This window comes from Ambystoma mexicanum, chromosome 9, assembly GCF_040938575.1.
Source record: "Ambystoma mexicanum isolate Mex_15411 chromosome 9, UKY_AmexF1_1, whole genome shotgun sequence".
NCBI lineage: Eukaryota > Metazoa > Chordata > Amphibia > Caudata > Ambystomatidae > Ambystoma > Ambystoma mexicanum.
The window spans coordinates 1208447451-1208469183 of NC_090931.1; positions in this window are offsets into that span (position 1 = coordinate 1208447451).

Sequence of the window (21733 nt, forward strand, 5' to 3'; positions counted from 1 at the left end):
GCCCTCTTCTTCATTAGCCGCTGCGTAGAGGGAGACAAAGAACACAAGCATCAGGGCACTGTACAATGGTCCCCTAGACAGGAATCAATAGCAGATGAGCACCACTGTCAAAGTACACTTCCATCATGTCCCTCCACAACACATGGGTCAGTCCAGGCAAAACACACACAGTAACAGGCATGGTGCATGCCATGGACATTTCCGTGCATGTCCAATGGACTCTTGAAACATTCAATGATATGTAACTCACATGCATCATGGCTCATGGCTATCACATGCACACACTTCACCTCAGTCACATCCATCTGGCCCCAAACACACCAAACACAGCGGATACAAGGGTAATTTGGCTGCTTCACTGAATCTGTGCATTGTCACACACATGTGTCATGCATCCATGGCATGCACAAGTCACAGACACGCAGGTCAGGCACACAGACATGGCTACCATATATGTACCTGGCATCAGCACCCATCCCTCATCCCCACCCATGTCCAGGTACAGAGACTGGCATGCTCTCATGTTCAAAATCTGCATAGGGCTCCCCATGCGGCATTTGAACACATGCAACAACCATGTGGGTCACACATCACTGGTCGCACATGCATTACCATGATGTCCCTGCACACATACATGCATACATGGCCTATGGCACACATACAGGCAAGTATCATAGAACCAGCACACCGCAACATACCCTGTCTCACACAGTAATGCTTGGACACTTACCGCTCAACTCCAGACGGGCCTCCCTCTCAAGGATCTGGGCGTGGAGCGCTGGGCGTACGCGTTCCAGGACCCTCATCTGGATGGAACTCATGCGGCCCCGGCCCCCCTCCACGAGGCGCCGGGCCTTCACAAGGGTCCTGGACCTCAAGTCCTCCCAGCGCTTCTTGATCTTCAGGACGTTGCGGGTTGCCACCCCCTCCGCGTTGATGGCAACCACACAGTCGGCCCAGATCCTCTCCCGTCCTTCCTTGCTGGCGCGGGACGATCCAAAGAGGGCATCATACTGCCCCAGGACATGCTCCACCAGGACACCAACTTCGGTGGCAGTGAAGCTGGTGCCCCTCTGCCCCTCTGGCCTGGGGTTGCCACTGGTGCCAGATGTGGAAGTGCCCGACATGGCAACCCCAGAGGCAGGTGTGGGTGGGCAACTGGGTCCTGGGGCTGGGCTGTGGAGCGATGTAATCCCAGTCGGGAGTCTTCAGTTCCAGCAGGGGTGGACACAGCAACTGGACCCCTGCAGATGGCTGATGTGCAGGCACCAAATGGCAGGGCACGGTGGCAGCAGGCAGGCAGGCAGGCAGCAGCAGATGGCACGTGGGAAGCTGCTCGGGGCACTGGGGGGCAGTAACTCGGCCTTCTGGGCAGGAGCGTGGTCTTCCGTGTGTTTTCGCGTGGCCAGCTTGATACGGAGTGATTTGGCACGTGAAAATCCTGCACGTCAGCGTGAAATCCGAGGAAAGGCCCTTAGCGCGTAAGCGCGTCAGCACGCATACGCGATTCTATTGGACCAGAGTCCCTCAGCGCATAAGCGCGTCTGTGACGTGACCCGCACGGGTGTTCCCCACTCAGCACGTGATGACGGAGCACACGTGGAAATACTGCACGTCAGAGTGTCATCGCGTGTAATTGGACAAAAGTGCGCGTACACGCGATTGGCCTATGTACGTGTATTTCATGGGTGCGCGGGCACTTACACACGCAAGTACGTCAGCGAACCTGTATCCCGTGGTGCGTGTGAATTTCCACACGCTATTGGACTGGGAACTGGATTCCAGGGGTGCGCGGGTCACACGCTCGCCTAGAACACGCGCAAAGCATAAATTTGCGCACTTTAACAATAACAAGCTCAGACGCCAGGATGAACATACCGTTCCTAGCAGCAGTGGCAGTGGGCTACCAAAGGAGGAGGAGGAGGATAGTCAGGGCCAGAATATTCACACCCAGAACCAGCCTTTTCGGGATGCCTGATGACCAGGTGTATGGGAGGTACAGGTTTCCACCACACATAATACTGGACCTGGTGAGTGAGTGGGAGGATGACCTCACATCACCCACCCTGTGCTCCCAAGCACTCAGCCCCCTGGAGAAGGTCCTCAATGTACTGCACTTCTTAGCCACTGGATCATTTCAGCGGACAAGTGCCATAGTGGGTGGGGTGTCACAGGCCACCCAGTCACGCTGCCTACACCAGGTCTTGAACATCATCACTGCACGCCCATCAGTCCGCAGGCACATATACCTGCCCAGAACACCTGCAGAAAGGCATGCTGCCGCCCTGGATTTTTACGGTGTGGCACGATTCCCCAAAGTGCTAGGTGCCATCGACTGCACCCATGTGGCTCTACGTCCCCCCAGGGCATCTGAGCACATCTATAGGAACCGCAAGCACTGGCATTCCATCAACGTGCAGGTAGCATGTAATGCCAAGGGAATCATCACCTCAGTATATGCCAACTATCCCGGGTCCACCCACGACAGCTTCATTTACCGAATGTCCACCCTAAGCCGGGACCTAGAAGCTGGGCGGCATGGCGATACATGGCTGCTTGGTGAGTATGTATGCCACTGCACATGCATGCATGTTGGATACTGAGCAAGGTCACAACCCCACCAATGATACCAATCACCACCTCCACAGGGGACAGTGCCTACCCTCTCAGCCCCCACATGATGACGCCAATTCGGAACCCCACCACGCCACCCGAGGTAAGATATAACACAGCCCACATTACCACCCGGGGCATAGTGGAGCGCACATTCGGAGTGCTAAAGTCACGCTTTCACTCCCTTGACCGTTCTGGCGGGCAGCTGTTATACGCTCCCCCAGTAGTGTGCAGGATCATAGTGGCAGCATGTGTCCTGCACAACGTTGCAACACGCCGGGGCCTGGCCGTGGACATGGTGGTGGCCCCACATCCCCAACCACATGCACAGCCGCTGCGCATGGGAGGGGAAAGGGCACAGGGGGAGGCAGCCCGTACACAGCTAGTGGCTAATTACTTCACTTAGAAATCACACCCCTGTGGAGTGAACACTGCCCTGGCACATTCCATCTGACAATCAATGATGACTCAACCTGACACTGATCCTGAATGTCTGGAGAATGAACCGTGAATACCATATCAGCCTGAGATTGTTCACCTGGAAGTGTCACAATGTGTGCATCCCTACCCACACAGACACCACCAATGCAGTTTTGTGAAGTTACACATTCAAGCAGCTAAAATGAATACCCACTTGCAAAATGCAACAAGAGGACAGTGCCATGTCAGCCAACCCAACCCCAGCACCGCCACACGACACACCGTGCCATGTCATGCTAATTGCAGGTAAACAAAGTAATCCCCACAACATGACACTAGTGTCACTATGTACAGTGTCCCTATTAGAAACCTGCAACACCTGAAATGCTCACAGCAATGCCGGACCAACAACATACTTGAGCAAGTACTACAATTAACATGACATCACAAATGTTACATATTAGTAGTCTCACCACCTGGAAATGCCTGCACTCCCACCACTACCAACTGTGCAGTGTTGGCGCCATGTAGAGTTGTAGGTGCACTGCTGCCAACATGGACCCCATCTCCAGACTAGAGGTCCTTGTGTAGACATGAGGAAGGGACCTGCAAATTGGGAGGTAGACACAGAAGATGAGTTACACATCAATGCAACATGCAGTGTACAACACAACAGCAATATGCACTAGGAATGTATACACAGTATTGACTACAGACTGCCCACACAGCTCATGGGAGTCCAACGTCACTGTGTAATTCACTGTCACTTGGGCACACCCTTTGCAAGCCCATGGAAACGGGAAGCAGGAGGGGTGTGTGTGACTCAAACCCAAGCCTCTGAACCAAATACATTACAAGCCTGCATGTGCCCAGCCACAATGCAGCGTATGCCCACAGGAACCACGGAAGCCAACAAATCGTCCCAAAAAAATAGGGAATAAAATAAATAAAAATAAAAATAAAAATAAGAAACAATCAAAAATGGCCATTGATGGGCCCGGGGGGGGTTGGGGAGGCCACCCAGGAGGTCCGAGGACAGGATGCACACCAGAACCCACCTGCGTGGATCCTGGGAAAATAAAACACCTCCATGGGCTCATGGCCCACACGGCTACCCTGCTGTGGGAGTATCACTGCTGTCGCTATTATCACCCTGTGCAGCTGCATCCGGAGGTGGTTGCACTATGGGAGGCAGCCCACGCAAGGCCCTAGTCTGCTCCTCCATGGCTGCAAGCATGCGGGTGTGGTAGGTCTGGTTCTGGAGGATGAGTGTGCGGAGGTCCCCATGCAACAACTCACGGGATGCCCGGACCTCCGCCCTCGTTGCCTGCATCTCAGCTGAGAGCGTACGGGTGAGACGCTCCAGCTGCTGTTCTGTCCTTTGGTGTGTTGAAGCCTCAAGCTCAACAAGAGTCGTCCTGAGGTGAAGGAGCTCCTGCCTCAGGGCTTCCCTGTGGCCCTGGGACTCAATGGAGATGGCCTCCTGCAGAGTCGCCAGTGCCGCCCGCCTGTCCCTGTTGGACCCCAACATGTCCTCCCTGTGTGACTGGCAGATGGAGTCGGTTGCCTGCTCTAGTCGCTCCATCAGCCTTTCTGGGGGGACAATGGAAGTGGCCACCCTATCCATGGCCTGAGCCATCATCTCGGATGATGCAGCCTGTTGGGTTGCCATACCGTAAATGGATTGCTCCCATGCGGTATTGCCAGGTGGCGTACGGCCACCACGTCGGCGGGCACCACACCTGTCTGGGGCAAGGCGAACTGCGCCTTGCTGTGCCGGCACTGCCTGAGGCTGCAGGACTGCATTCCCCCTCTGATCTGCTGGCCCAGGAACAGGATCAGATGTCGCGGAGTGTGACCCTGCATCCGTAACCACCAAAGGCGTAGCTGCCAACACTGACATCCCCATGGAGGGTTCTGACCCTGGTGCAGGTGGGTGAGACAGAACAGAATCCCTCCCTGGAACACTCACCTGCGACGGCACGTAGGTCTCATCCGAATCAACACCTGAGTACAGCTCGGGGGAGGTGCAGCCAGAGACACCCCTTGAGAGCACGACCTGCAGCACTTGTGGGTTCTCCCCCACCACCACACCACGTCCCTCACTGGTGGTTGGTCGGCCCTCGGACCCCTCCTGGGTCTGCACCATCTCCACAACCCCAGCAGTATCAGGTGCGTCTTCCCCTGCAAAGACATGAAAACAAAGAAATGGAAACAGGCATTAGCACTATGGCACACAATGAGGGCTGAGAAGCAAGAGAACCAGTACTTGATTGACACATGTCCCACATGACTAAAACCCTCCCATGCATGCACCCTCACTGCGTATGAAGTGCAGGCAAATGGCACACACTGATGACACCAAGATGGAAGATGAACACATTTTCTGCATGCTGCCTGGCAGTGGCATCACACATTGGCCTGTGATTGCCAGGTGAAACACACATGCCATCACACAGATGGCATGTACCATTGCTATTGAGTGAAGATGGAGAGGAGGGCAGCACCTATTCATTCAGTCCAGTTCCCGCATGTAATCGCTTTTCTAATTCTAACAGGTCAGATTTTTCACCTGGAGCTGCCAGTCTGAAATGGTCCAATTGCACAGGGACATGTGTGTACAAATGATATCCAGGTAACAAAGTCACTCCACTTTACCATAGCCATGTCAGACATGTGACTAGTGGACAGCGACATGCCTAGTAAAAGTGGGGGAATGCAAACAATCTGACTGAATGAACAGTGAAAAATAAGCAAATCTGTTGTGTCAAGGTGACACTTCAAGGGCAACTGGCGTGCAGTTGGGCTAGATGTCTACTGTTGGCAGAAGGGATACTGCTATGGGCAAATGCAGCTGCGCAGGAAGTATTGCATGAAGCACATGGCTGACCCATACGACTCAGGCGCACACACTCTCACCTGGCACACAAACAGAAGCCCTCACACACACACCATGCACATGGATGACACACACATGCATGTGCACTCACCGGACAATGCCTCGTAATCAGCCAGATCTCCCACGCCTTGGATCTGTTCCTCCGTGACGTAGGTCCCAGCGACTGACTCATGTGGAGTGAGTTCCATGTCTACTACTGGAGACCCACCTCCAGTCACTAGAGTTGCGGCATGACTTGAGGCCAGCTTACTCTTTGCCCTGCGCTTTAGGTCATTCCAGCGCTTATAGCAATCATTGGCTGTGCGCCTCACGATTCCAAGGGCACTTACGATATCCGCAACGGTCTGCCAGTGTGCCTGGCGTTGTGCAGGTGTGGTCTTGGATCCTGCAACAATGACCATCTCATTGTCATGTCCGGACACATACTCGACAAGTGCATTCAGTTCGTCATCCGTGAAGCTGGGCTTCCTGGACGGGCCGGACTGTGTAGCCGTGTCTGGGGCATCAGCCTGTGCCGGACGAGCACTCTTCCTCTTCCGCTTGGAAGGTGGTGGTCATCCTGAGTGTCCTGCGCCGCTCTGGACACTAGGGGCAGGAGCCCTGGTGGACTCTGTATCAGGAGTGTGGGATTGCACACTCAGCATGGGAGTTGGTGCAGGCATTGGCTCTAGTGTGATGGTGTCAGGGGGAATGTCAGCAGCATGGACTAGGACCGACACTGTCCTGGCTGGGTGTGTGAGGGCTGGGGTGGATGGAGCCACAGCTGCCCCTGCAGCCTCTCCGCCCTGCCTCCTTGGTGCAGCAGATGACCTTGCTGGCCCAGATGCACGTGGCATGGTGACATCAACGTGCACCAGCGCACGTGTCATAGGCCTGCTGACCTGGAAGTCAGCCATGGAGTCAGCCAGATCTGGTGCCACAATGGGCTGGTCCAACAAGGGCTGAGCATGGATGGTGTCAGCCACATCAGCCTCAACGGGAGGGGGGGGGATTATGGGTGCCCTTGACTGGTCCTCCACACATGGGGGGACAGGCTCACCCTGCAAGTAACGACCACGTCCCCTACCGGATCCACCACGGCCACCACTTGTGGCTCTTCCACCTTTGCCACCCTTACGGAATCCTCGCCTCCCAGCCATGGCACTGATGTAAATGTGCGTATGGGAGTGGCTGTAAACTATTGTCCTGGGCAATTGGGGGTCAAAGGGGTTGGGTACCAGATGGTAATTGTACCCTAGTGCTCTTGCAAGGCTGATTGTAACCCCTGGGGAAAGATGACGGGTCACGCTACGCACAGGAGCCCCAAAAAAGGGAGATGACGTGCACGCAACCCCTCCTAGACCACGTGTGCAGAAAGAGAAACCTGCACTACGCTGTGGCACCCAGTAACACAAGAATGAACGTATGCGTGTCACACGCAGCCTAGAATGACCTCTGAAGGGGTAGGCTACACACGGGGCAAGCACAGATGTTAGATACGTGCGTGACTCACCGTCTGCCTGGTAAACGAGCGTGTAAAAGGAGCACGTTTGGTTGGCAACACCCCCGCCAAAAGAAGATTTGTACGCTGTCTGAGGAGACAGGACAACAGTAGAAGGGAACACTGTTTGAGGGAACAGGCCCAGGTAAACCAGTAAAAGCGAAAAAAGAGAAAAAGCTGTCAGAGGTAACAGGGAATACGAACTTGAAACGCCGTGAAGTAAATCGCGTGTGAAACGACAAGAAGTACAGAATTCACCCACTCGCTCTCCACGAAAAGCACGTACAAGGAAAACGTGTTCTACACGTACCTTTTATACAGGCCCACACGTCCAGCGTCACTTACGCGGCGTGTACGCGCTAGGGCCATTTCCACCAATTACATGCTTTGTCACTTCTGCGTGTAGGGCCATTTCCACCAATTACACGCTTTGTCACTTCTGCGTGTAGGGCCATTTCCACCAATCACACGCTTTGTCACTTCTGCGTGTAGGGCCATTTCCACCAATCACACGCTTTGTCACTTCTGCGTGTAGGGCCATTTCCACCAATCACACGCGATTACACTCTGACGTGCAGTCTTTCCACGTGTGCTCTGTCATCACGTGCTGTGTGGGAAACACCCGTGCGGGTCACGTCACAGACGTGCTTACGCGCTGAGGGCCTTTCCTCGGTTTTCACGCTGACGTGCAGGATTTTCACGTGCCAAATCACTCCGTACCAAGCTGGCCACGCGTACGCACACGGAATACCACGCTCCTGCCCGGAAGGCCGAACTACTGCCCCCCAGAGCCCCGAGCACGCTCCCACCTGCTGCTGCCTGAATGCCTGCTGCCCCTGCACTGCTGGGGGGTGGGGGTGGTGGGAGACATGGGTGGGGGCCTGGTGGAGGGTGCCCCTGGATGCTGGGGGGTGGGGGTGGTGGGAGACATGAGTGGGGGCCTGGTGGAGGGTGCCCCTGGTGGCTGGGGGGTGGGGGTGGTGGGAGACATGGGTGGGAGCCTGGTGGAGGGTGCCCCTGGTGGCGGGGGGGTGGGGGTGATAGGGGACATGAGTGGGGGCCTGGTGGAGGGTGCCCCTGCACTGCTGGGGGGTGGGGGTGGTGGGAGACATGGGTGGGGGCCTGGTGGAGGGTGCCCCTGCACTGCTGGGGGGTGGGGGTGGTGGGAGACATGGGTGGGGGCCTGGTGGAGGGTGCCCCTGGTGGCTGGGGGGTGGGGGTGATAGGGGACATGAGTGGGGGCCTGGTGGAGGGTGCCCCTGCACTGCTGGGGGGTGGGGGTGATAGGGGACATGGGTGGGGGCCTGGTGGAGGCTGCCCCTGGTGGCTGGGGGGTGGGGGTGGTGGGAGACATGGGTGGGGGCCTGGTGGAGGGTGCCCCTGGTGGCTGGGGGGTCGGGGTGATAGGGGACATGAGTGGGGGCCTGGTGGAGGGTGCCCCTGCACTGCTGGGGGGTGGGGGTGATAGGGGACATGGGTGGGGGCCTGGTGGAGGGTGCCCCTGGATGCTGGGGGGTGGGGGTGGTGGGAGACATGAGTGGGGGCCTGGTGGAGGGTGCCCCTGGTGGCTGGGGGGTGGGGGTGGTGGGAGACATGGGTGGGAGCCTGGTGGAGGGTGCCCCTGGTGGCGGGGGGGTGGGGGTGATAGGGGACATGAGTGGGGGCCTGGTGGAGGGTGCCCCTGCACTGCTGGGGGGTGGGGGTGGTGGGAGACATGGGTGGGGGCCTGGTGGAGGGTGCCCCTGCACTGCTGGGGGGTGGGGGTGGTGGGAGACATGGGTGGGGGCCTGGTGGAGGGTGCCCCTGGTGGCTGGGGGGTGGGGGTGATAGGGGACATGAGTGGGGGCCTGGTGGAGGGTGCCCCTGCACTGCTGGGGGGTGGGGGTGGTGGGAGACATGAGTGGGGGCCTGGTGGAGGGTGCCCCTGGTGGCTGGGGGGTGGGGGTGATAGGGGACATGAGTGGGGGCCTGGTGGAGGGTGCCCCTGCACTGCTGGGGGGTGGGGGTGATAGGGGACATGGGTGGGGGCCTGGTGGAGGGTGCCCCTGCACTGCTGGGGGGTGGGGGTGGTGGGAGACATGGATGGGGGCCTGGTGGAGGGTTCCGCTGGTGGCTGGGGGGTGGGGGTGGTGGGAGACATGGATGGGGGCCTTGTGAAGGGTGCCCCTGGTGGCGGGGGGGTGGGGGTGATAGGGGACATGAGTGGGGGCCTGGTGGAGGGTGCCCCTGCACTGCTGGGGGGTGGGGGTGGTGGGAGACATGGGTGGGGGCCTGGTGGAGGGTGCCCCTGCACTGCTGGGGGGTGGGGGTGGTGGGAGACATGGGTGGGGGCCTGGTGGAGGGTGCCCCTGGTGGCTGGGGGGTGGGGGTGATAGGGGACATGAGTGGGGGCCTGGTGGAGGGTCCCCCTGCACTGCTGGGGGGTGGGGGTGGTGGGAGACATGAGTGGGGGCCTGGTGGAGGGTGCCCCTGGTGGCTGGGGGTGATAGGGGACATGAGTGGGGGCCTGGTGGAGGGTGCCCCTGCACTGCTGGGGGGTGGGGGTGATAGGGGACATGGGTGGGGGCCTGGTGGAGGGTGCCCCTGCACTGCTGGGGGGTGGGGGTGGTGGGAGACATGGATGGGGGCCTGGTGGAGGGTGCCCCTGGTGGCTGGGGGGTGGGGGTGGTGGGAGACATGGATGGGGGCCTTGTGAAGGGTGCCCCTGGTGGCGGGGGGGTGGGGGTGGTGGGAGACATGGGTGGGGGCCTGGTGGAGGGTGCCCCTGGTGGCTGGGGGGTGGGGGTGATAGGGGACATGAGTGGGGGCCTGGTGGAGGGTGCCCCTGCACTGCTGGGGGGTGGGGGTGATAGGGGACATGGGTGGGGGCCTGGTGGAGGCTGCCCCTGGTGGCTGGGGGGTGGGGGTGGTGGGACACATGGGTGGGGGCCTGGTGGAGGGTGCCCCTGGTGGCTGGGGGGTGGGGGTGATAGGGGACATGAGTGGGGGCCTGGTGGAGGGTGCCCCTGCACTGCTGGGGGGTGGGGGTGATAGGGGACATGGGTGGGGGCCTGGTGGAGGGTGCCCCTGGATGCTGGGGGGTGGGGGTGGTGGGAGACATGAGTGGGGGCCTGGTGGAGGGTGCCCCTGGTGGCTGGGGGGTGGGGGTGGTGGGAGACATGGGTGGGAGCCTGGTGGAGGGTGCCCCTGGTGGTGGGGGGGTGGGGGTGATAGGGGACATGAGTGGGGGCCTGGTGGAGGGTCCCCCTGCACTGCTGGGGGGTGGGGGTGGTGGGAGACATGAGTGGGGGCCTGGTGGAGGGTGCCCCTGGTGGCTGGGGGTGATAGGGGACATGAGTGGGGGCCTGGTGGAGGGTGCCCCTGCACTGCTGGGGGGTGGGGGTGATAGGGGACATGGGTGGGGGCCTGGTGGAGGGTGCCCCTGCACTGCTGGGGGGTGGGGGTGGTGGGAGACATGGATGGGGGCCTGGTGGAGGGTGCCCCTGGTGGCTGGGGGGTGGGGGTGGTGGGAGACATGGATGGGGGCCTTGTGAAGGGTGCCCCTGGTGGCGGGGGGGTGGGGGTGGTGGGAGACATGGGTGGGGGCCTGGTGGAGGGTGCCCCTGGTGGCTGGGGGGTGGGGGTGATAGGGGACATGAGTGGGGGCCTGGTGGAGGGTGCCCCTGCACTGCTGGGGGGTGGGGGTGATAGGGGACATGGGTGGGGGCCTGGTGGAGGCTGCCCCTGGTGGCTGGGGGGTGGGGGTGGTGGGACACATGGGTGGGGGCCTGGTGGAGGGTGCCCCTGGTGGCTGGGGGGTGGGGGTGATAGGGGACATGAGTGGGGGCCTGGTGGAGGGTGCCCCTGCACTGCTGGGGGGTGGGGGTGATAGGGGACATGGGTGGGGGCCTGGTGGAGGGTGCCCCTGGATGCTGGGGGGTGGGGGTGGTGGGAGACATGAGTGGGGGCCTGGTGGAGGGTGCCCCTGGTGGCTGGGGGCTGGGGGTGGTGGGAGACATGGGTGGGAGCCTGGTGGAGGGTGCCCCTGGTGGCGGGGGGGTGGGGGTGATAGGGGACATGAGTGGGGGCCTGGTGGAGGGTGCCCCTGCACTGCTGGGGGGTGGGGGTGGTGGGAGACATGGGTGGGGGCCTGGTGGAGGGTGCCCCTGCACTGCTGGGGGGAGGGGGTGGTGCGAGAAATGGGTGGGGGCCTGGTGGAGGGTGCCCCTGGTGGCTGGGGGGTGGGGGTGATAGGGGACATGAGTGGGGGCCTGGTGGAGGGTGCCCCTGCACTGCTGGGGGGTGGGGGTGGTGGGAGACATGAGTGGGGGCCTGGTGGAGGGTGCCCCTGGTGGCTGGGGGGTGGGGGTGATAGGGGACATGAGTGGGGGCCTGGTGGAGGGTGCCCCTGCACTGCTGGGGGGTGGGGGTGATAGGGGACATGGGTGGGGGCCTGGTGGAGGGTGCCCCTGCACTGCTGGGGGGTGGGGGTGGTGGGAGACATGGATGGGGGCCTGGTGGAGGGTGCCCCTGGTGGCTGGGGGGTGGGGGTGGTGGGAGACATGGATGGGGGCCTTGTGAAGGGTGCCCCTGGTGGCGGGGGGTGGGGGTGGTGGGAGACATGGGTGGGGGCCTGGTGGAGGGTGCCCCTGGTGGCTGGGGGGTGGGGGTGATAGGGGACATGAGTGGGGGCCTGGTGGAGGGTGCCCCTGCACTGCTGGGGGGTGGCGGTGATAGGGTACATGAGTGGGGGCCTGGTGGAGGCTGCCCCTGCACTGCTGGGGGGTGGGGGTGCAGGGGGACATGAGCAGGTGTGCAGGGTAGTCCCCTGTTTTGTGGGCTGCCTGCAGGGGCCGTGGAGGGTGTACAGTGAACACCTGTGAGGACCCACCCAGCCTAATTGCGTGTGATAATTCCCGCACACCCCTGTAATACACGTACCTGGCCAAATCGCATGTGAGAATTCCCGCGCACCCCTGTAATACACGTACCCAGCCGAATCGCGTGTAGAACTTCCCGTGTACCCCTGTAATACACGTACCCAGCCAAATCGCGTGTGATAATTCCCACGTACCCCTGTAATACACGTACCCTGGCCAATCGCGTGTAGAACTTCCCACGCACCCCTGTAATACACGTACCAAGCCAAATCGCGTGTGATAATTCCCGCGCACCCCTGTAATACACGTACCTGGCCAAATCGCATGTGAGAATTCCCGCGCACCCATGTAATACACGTACCCAGCCGAATCGCGTGTAGAACTTCCCGTGTACCCCTGTAATACACGTACCCAGCCAAATCGCGTGTGATAATTCCTGCGTACCCCTGTGATACACGTGCCCTGGCTAATCGCGTGTAAGACTTCACGCGTACCCCTGTAATACACGTACCCTGGCCAATCGCGTGTAGAACTTCCCGCGTACCCCTGTAATACACGTACCCTGGCTAATCGCGTGTATAACTTCACGCGTACCCCTGATATGCACGTTACCCGCTTTGCGTTCCTTGTTTGGCAGCCCTGTAGACTGGTCCAGGGTTAGCGCAGCCCTTTGCGATGATTTAGCGATTTTGATGGCTTTTCCTTGCGCGAGGGCGTTCTTGGGGGCGTTACTGGCGCTGCTGCAGGGTCGCTGCGATACTCTGCGCCACGGCTGGTTTGGGAGCCTAAAATCCATGAATACGCTGTGCGCGGAAATCGGTTTTAGCGCACGTGCCTGGCGCAGACAATCGCACGCGGACACTCTGCGCCAGCCGCTTGCGACACTTTTCTGCGAAATTCTATGAATTACCCTGTGAATCTTTTAGTTCCTCAGTGGTATATATGTAGTCAATTATCGCGTTTGTGATCCCATGGGACCATGTAGGTTTTGGTCGATTTGTTTCAGTATCCAAGAGGTCCAAGCGGTGGAGATTTTTGTAGGCTATTTCCTTATTCCACCGTTGAGCTCTTGATGGTAGACTTTCATGGTCAAGTACTGTTCCATCAGAAGCAAACAGATGTAGATTTAGGTCGCCACAGATTATGAGGTCAATCGGGGTAAACGTCTCGCAAGCACGATCCAGAGCTGTAAAGACCACATCTATGAAAAATGTGTAATTTATTGTAATTGGATTCCAGTATACGTTCATGATCCCTAACGTGTTGGCCGTCGTCGACTATACATAATAGATGATTATTATTATTGTGGCACCTGTAAATCAGAAAGGCCATTTACTCATGTGATGAAGAGGCATTGTTGAGCAGAGAAGTTTTGCATCATTAGGGGTCCTAGAGAAGCAGAGGGGACCAGCCATGGCCTCTGTTCATTGTCTGCATTTATAGTATAGGTAGAGAGCCGACCATGCTTTGGTATCGCCTTCATTGTATGAACATTGCATCCAGATAGCTGGGGGACACCAAGCTGGTGAAGTAGGCCTATCAATAGGCCTTGGGGGGAACTTCAGTACCTTATCTGTCCATGCTCTGTGACTGAGCCTTGTGCAGACAGCAGGATGCCTGAGGCTGGCAAGTCCACATTTAGAGAACCCTGGCACAATTGTAAACCCTGCAGACCATTGGGTATTTTTTGGTTGGACGTTTTTCATGCTTCAGTGAACTGAAGAAATTGATGGTTGCTTTTGGGTGGAAGTGTGAGTGAGCTCTAGATTGTACCAAATTGCACCAGTCATTCAGGTGGTGGAAAGGAGATGGTTTGTATGTTTCTGTTTTTCTGGGAATAAACACCTTGCCCGTAATGTACATAGGAACCTAAATGTGCTTTAGGTTGGTGACTCTTTGACCAATGTTGCTGCTTGGTTGGAGGATAGAGGTCCAGATACAGACACAAATGCAGTCCTGGGTGGAAGGGGCAGAAGCAGACTAAAGGACTCCCCATGGGTGTAGGACCACAATTGGATGCTGCTCCGTTGCAAGGGTGGGGATTGGGAAAACATTTGAAGACGGATGAAAAGCATGCTCAAGCCAGAAAACAGTACAGCTAGGGTGTAAATCCACCAAAGCAATGGCACAAAGGCACTTGCCCTGACCTACTAGGCTACTGTGCAAGCAGGTACTTTGAATCAAAGAAATCCATTAACTTTGCAATCTACCTCTTAAAAGGGGCAGCAAGGGAAACTCTTCATCTGATAGGCTCACTTGATCTCCAAAGTCCCACTCCTCTCCAGTGTTATGCAGATGACACACAGCTCTCCTTCAAGCGTCCCTCCACTTCCTCCTCTTCTTCCTCTCTTATTCCTGACTGTCTGACTGCTATTCAGGCATGGTGCGCTGCTAACGATATCTGCGTTAATGCCAGTAAGACTGAGATGCTTCTCATTGGGACGCCTGCTCCCTCCTTCCCTCCTACTCTCTGGCCGCCCACCATGGGTCCCCTCCCATCACCCTGTTCCAGGCTAAAAACCTTGGAGTCAACTTCAACTCCTCTCTCTCCTTCTCTCCTCACATCGCAGACCTTGCCAAGAAGGCCCACTGTCAGCTGCACCTCCAAAGAGGCATTCTCCCTTTCCTCACCTTCCCCAGAAAGTCAATGTCTCCAGAGTTCTGGTCCTCTCTAATCTAGACTACTGCAACAGCCTCTTCCTTAATCTGCCTTTATCCTCCCTTCACCCCCTTCAACTAATCCAGAATAGTGCTGCAAGACTTATACTTGGCCTCAAGCCCAGGGACCACATCTCTCCATCCCTAAAACCTTTCCACTGGCTCCCGGTGGCTGTGCTGATCAAGTTCACAATCCTCTGCATCACCCACAAGGCTTTCTGAGTCCTGGGACCACTACACCTATCTCTCTCTTCCTAAATACCTCTCTGCTAGAACTCTTCGGTCTTCTAGCTCCAACTCTCTGGAGATCAGATGTTTTTCCAAGCAGAAAGTAGGGGGCAGGTCTCTCTCTTCAGCAGGAGCATCCCTCTGGAATGTCCTCCCTGCCCCTCTCAGTCTTGAGCCGGATCTCCTTAAGTTCCAGAAGCTTCTCAAGACCCTCCTTTTCTCTTCTCCCCCCCCAGCTAATGTCCTCCTGTGCTGTATTGACTGACTGCCAGGTCCATCTGGGTCCTACAGGGCACCAGGGCCTCCTCGCCCAGTCTACCCCAGCACCCCATTCTCCCTGACGACCCCCCGACCCAATCTGCACTTAACATTCCGGACCCCCTTCCCCTGACTAGCACGCCATGGTTCACATCCCTGCTGAGCCTGGTCCATCCCTGTCCTCGCACTTAGCATGTGGGCCTCACTCCCTGCATACCCTTCATCACCTGGTACTTGTCCTCCTGGCCTCCCTCTAGCACTTACCTAGCTCCAGGGGCAGTCTTCTTCCCCTCCTCCGCCCTCCTGCTTTTGTATGCCTCCACTCTGCATTGCACTTCCCTCCCACCCTGGCATTAGCTCGCCCCCTCCCCACTAACCTCCCTGCTGCACTTCATGTTGTATAGGCACTTTATAAATACCCAATAAATAAAAATAAATAGGGTCTACTACCAGGCACCCATGAATAAAACCAGAAGACCTGCCCAGGTCAAAGCTTTTACATTACACTGCGAAGAGGACCTTCACACCCTGCAGCAGATAGTGTGATTGGGCAAAGTGGCTGCTCATAGCCAATAGGATTACTTTGTATGTTGCTACCTCGTTATATGGTGCACCAGTGCATTTCCCACATTGCCAACCACAATGTCTACAAACGCTGGATTAACAACTGGTGTAAGCACAATTGAAATCAAACATAGAGAAGATGGGTTATCATTTCTTGCTCTCCTGCTAAATTAATCTTTCTTGTTCAATCAAGCATCATACTGTAAGAAAAGAATAAACAAAAACGACTAGGAAGTAATAGACAAGGACAGCATTTGATGAGAAAAACAGTAGAACCACAGCAATCCATTGTACAAATTAGTGAATCATGCAAAATTAGATTGTCTTCTCTTCAAAGCAAGGTCTGCATGACTGTGCTGTCATTGAGGACTCTTATGCCAGAGGGTGGGCAAGGTCTGCATGGTTGAACTGTCATTGAGGACTCACCTCATCTTCTGGGGCTGGGCAAGGTCTACATCATTAAGCAGTCATTGACAAATCAGGTGCCACAGGGAAGAGCCATGGTCTGCATGATAAAACACTAATTGAGAACTCATATGCCAGGGGGCATGGGCATGGTCTGCATGGTTCAACTGTTATTGAGGACTCATTTCATCTGCTGGAGCTGGGCAAGGTTTACATGAATGAACAGTCATTGGTGAATCAGATGCCCCAGGGAAGAGGCGAGGTCTGCATGTCATTGAGGACACATATGCCAGGGGGTGGGCAAGGTCTGCATGATTGAACTGTCATTGAGGACTCATATGCCAGCGGGTGGGCAAGGTCTGCATGGTTGAACTGTCATTGAGGCCTCATCTCATCTGCTGGGGCTGGGCAAGGTCTACCTCACTAAGCTGTCATTGACAAATCAGGTGCCACAGGGAAGAGCCAAGGTATGCATGATTAAACACTCATCGAGGACTCATATGCCAGGGGGTGGGCAAGGTCTACATGATTGAACTGTCATTGAGGACTCATCTCATCTGCTGGGGCTGGATAAGGTCTACGTGATTAAACAGTGATTGGCGAATCAGATGCCCCAGGGAAGAGGCAAGGTCTGTATGATTAAACACTCATTGAGGACTCATATGCCAGGTGCACGGGCAAGGTCTGCATGGTTTAACTGATACTGAGTACTCATCTCATCTGCTGGGGCCGGGTAAGGTCTGCATGATTAAACTGTTATCGAGGACTCACATGGCACGGGGCATGTCATTTTATTTACCCCGGGGTATGAATAATTAAACCGTCATTGACAACTGAGCTCAGTAGAGGCAAGGTCAGAATGATCAACATTTCTTTTAGGACTCATCTCTTATGCCCGGGGCATGAGCAACTTCTTCATGATTAAACAGGCACTGGTGTCTCATCTGTCCCAGGGTATAGGCGAGGGCTGTATGATTAAAGATTGATTGTGGGATAATCTGTCGTGCCTCGGAGTATTGAAGCTCATATGCCATGCTGAAAGGTCAAGTTCTTTGTGTCTAAACACTCAATGACAAGTCATGTGATATTCCCTGAGGCACCAACTGCGCTATTAAGCATTTATCAAGGACCCATCCCTTGTGCCATGTTCATGGGCAAGGCCTGCACGATTTAACAGTCATCGAGGACTCATCTCATATGACGTCATTGGATGGGAAATGTCTGCATGACTAAACAGGCATCTTATATGCCCCGGGATAGGAGCAAAAACTGCATGCCTGAACCGACATTGTGGACTCCTTTCCTAAATCATGGGTCAGGGCAAGGTTTTCAAGACTAAACGGTCACAAAGGACTCATCTTATTTGCCCAGGGTCAGGGTCAAGGTCTGCACGACTATGCCAGGCTCCCACGCTGTGCAAAAGGCCTTGGGCAGGGGCCGGCCTTATTGCTGCACCCACTTGGCAGGCCCTGGGGAGGGGGGGGGCCGGGACCTCTGAACTCACCGCCCAGGAAGTCAGTCCGGGGGACTTGTAGCGTCATCAGAGGGTGACACGGGTCCAAGCCACGGCCAAGGAGCCCGCATATAGGGGAGCCCAGTGCTCAGGGACAGCCTCTTTGGATCCGGCTCCTTGTTCAAGATGTATCCTGCTAGGCATTATCTGAGAAGGAGGAAGTTTGAAGTGCACATTGGTTTGCAGCTTACCAAGAGAATATATATCGTACTGGGGCAGAAGATCAAAGACTATTCTATCAAAAGGTTTGGTGCTCTCTCAGCATCAACAATCCCCATTGCATAAGAGAAGATCCCTATGTTTGAGCCAGGAAGCCCATGCCCCGAGATAGTCGAAGATACTCAAAAAGAAGAAGGGCAAATAGAGGTGGAGATTGGCAGATCACCAGCACGGGATGGTCAATGGATGCGGAGGCGTGGGCCATATTTGCAGCTTTGGCCCGGATCATAGGCTAGGAAGGGGCAATGGCCAAGATGGGGGCTTCTCAAAACGGTGGGGTAGAGGGGCAATCAACACGAAAGACATGATCTCCCCTTCTCCAAACACCAGCTCGGACTTGCAGTCTTCACCAGGGGTGGGAGATTCGATCAACTCCTACAAAAGGCAAGCAAATATTAGCGGCGCCCTCAGGGAAGGAGGACACAGAAGGAACTGAAGGAAGAATTGACTGCTGTGACTGCCCTTATGGTTGGAAGTAAGGACGGAGAGGCATCCACATTACCCACAGGGGCCCAGTCAAGCAGAGCTGGGTACTCGTCATCGAACGCCACAACTTCAGGTGACAAGGTCTTGTGCCAAGGGTGGGGGTATCCGTGGACAATGGACATGGTTCCGAGGGTAAGTTGGACTGGAGTAAAAGAGTGGACATCATCAAGGACCTATTGCGAAGTAGCGAGACACGGCCCAGGCCAAGTGCCTTTCAGCCGATCAGGGTGTGGTTGGCCGCAGCAGGGTGTGGGCTGGGGCTGGCAAGGTTCCATTCAAGAACATGAGTATGGGGGCAGAGATGTAGGGTTCAGAGGGATCACAGGGTGTGCAAAAGGTGAGCAACAGGGGGGTACAATCAACCTGCCAGGCAGAATAGAGGACAGATTCCCGACCATCAAGTAGAAAAACTGGCACATACCCGAAGGGATGAAGGTTGACATCTGGAACAAGAGGTTTATTGACATTTTTTCACTCCTTGAACATGAGACCAAGGGGCATGATACTTTACAAGGTAACGGGGGTAGGGACACAGTAAAGGACATGAAGTGGGTGAGGCATAGGAAAACCTGCAGAAATAGTTAGTAGAAGGGTTTAAAATCACGGTTCAGATAAAAGTGCAGATGGAGCCAGACCATGGGCCGGGCCTCTACAAATACAGTAAGTGCCCAATAGAGGAGCAGAGGAGGCTGGGGGCTCAGTGTGGCTCCCGAGAGACCAAAGATTCAGGAAGAGGTTGGAAATTGACCCTCGCATGAAGTGGGATCCCAAGCAGGTCGAAAAATGGTTGAACCCCTGGATGGGGGCATCAGAAAAGCTCTTCAGCAAAGGGGCAAGTAACGTGGGCTCATCTCCAGTGGACACACAACCTGGAGCAGCAGTTCAGCAGTAGGTGGGGTAGGGCGTCACAGGCTGGTCTGCAGGGCAGTTACAGAGGCAGGGGAGGGGTAGGCAATCAGGCCCCAGGGCATCCTTCCTTCCCAGGAAGACAGTTCAATGATGGGCCCTGCCATTGGTGGCCCAACTGCAGTTAACGTCATGCATGTTCACTTTGTTGTAACTTGGGGCACCCAGAAAAGTTTTGCAGGGGGGGCGGTGGCAACTCATGGCCCGTGAGGGAGGGGGAAAGACCAATCAATTGAAAAACTGAGGGAGAAGTATTGTGATATAGTATCTGGTGAAACTACTTGTCATGTTTGTACTAATAAAGTTTTGTCTTCCTTCCAGGTGGCACAGTTTGTGGGGCGAATAATGAGACGAGGCAAAAGGCACACCTAATCTTAAAGCAAATTGTTGCACTGCAAGATGGTAAAAAAAGGTTTAACAGGCATTGGCTGGGGAGCCGAGGGTGTCGGGGTTGGGCCCATGGGGGGTGGAGGTAAGCCCCCCAGGGGCTGTGCGAATGGTTTTGGTCTAGGAGGATGGAAACGGTCAGGGGGGACTCAACTCGAAAGGATTCAGCAGCTACTGCCATGGTTGGGACTGTACCCCCTAGCACACGAGAGGAAGATATTACTGGAGGGCTTCACCATGGACGTTGTAATACCTTATAAGGGACCCCCTTGCACCGCAAACATCCGAGAACCTGAAATTTTCCAGGGCCTTTCCTGAAGTGGTAAGGGAAAATATTAATAAAGAGAGGTCACTGGGGAGGGTGGCAGGTCCTTACCCGTCCCGCCTTTGGCCAACCTCATAGTCTACCCTCTGGGAGTCGTGCCTAAGAAGGAAAAGGGTAAATATTGCTTAATACACAATCTGTCACACCCAAAAGGGGATTCTGTTAATGACTGGTTGGATGAGGGGTTATGATTGGTGTCCTATGCATCCTGCATCCTTTGACCAAGCCGTCAGCGGGGCAAAAAAGGCACGCAGTAGGGCTTTGCTAGCAAAGGTTGATATTGCAGCAGCATTTAGATTGCTCGCTGTGCATGCAGACAGTTTTCAACTATTGGGTTTTAAGTTCATGGGGGGAATTTACATTGATAAATGCATGCCGATGGGTTGCAATATATCGTGTGCCTACCTTGAAACATTCAGGTCCTTCCTGGATTGGGCCTTAAATGAATTGGAAAGCAGGGCGGGGTAGACGTATTAGCTGGACGACTTCTTGTTTATCAGGGAAAAGGCAACTGATGTCTGTAGCTTGCTCCTCAGCAAGTTCCTCGACCGTGCAAGCGAATTGGGGGTATCTCTGGCAGCGGAAAAGACTCAGGCCCCCTGCACTCAGTTGACGTATTTGGGCATTGAGATCAACACCATAGTAGGGTTATGCTGCGTGCCACAGGAAAAGATAGCAGAATGCATAGCTAACATAAACTCAGTCCTAGGACACATCAGGGCGTCCCTTGAAGAAAATCCAGTCATTAATAAGGTGATTGAATTTTGCAGGAATGGTCATTCCGACGGGGCCAGTATTTGCGAGACGGCTAGCATCCATATCGGGAGAGAGCTCAAAAGGGTGGCACCTGGTAAGATTGAGCGCAGGGATAAAAGATGATCTTCAAATATGGTTGGATTTCTTGAGGGAGTTCAATGGGGTGCACCTGTGGCAGGCCCCATGGGTATCTTGCGCCCGGGTTCAGCTCTTCACGGACGCATACGGTAGACATGGTTTCGGAGTCAACTTGGGAAAGGAATGGTGCGGGGCCGATTAGCCTAATGCTTGGATCAGGAAAGGCTGGAGCAAGAACATTAACGTGCTGGACCTGTTCCCAATAGTTTAGTTTAGTTTAGTTTAGTTTATTAACTTACATAGCGCACTAAACCCAAGGGTATCTGGACACTTTTACTTAGATACATGGTATGTTACAAGACACAATACATATGAATAATGTACACTGTTGCTAAGGTTTTTACACAGTTACAGGTACAATATCAAGTAGGTTTCATGGTTACAATAAGTTTAAAGAACACTAGTAGACAGAATTTACAGGTTACGATGTCAGGTAGGTTCCATACATTACATTAGGTTTAAAGTACACTTGAAAACAGAATTTACAGGTTTCAATATCAGGGAGGATCCATGGTAGCAACACATTTACAAAAAAATAGGTAGCAAAACTGTACAAATGAGGAACATTAAGGTACGCCAAACCTTAGTGGTAAGCTGAGCTAAGGCAATCCCTGGGAGA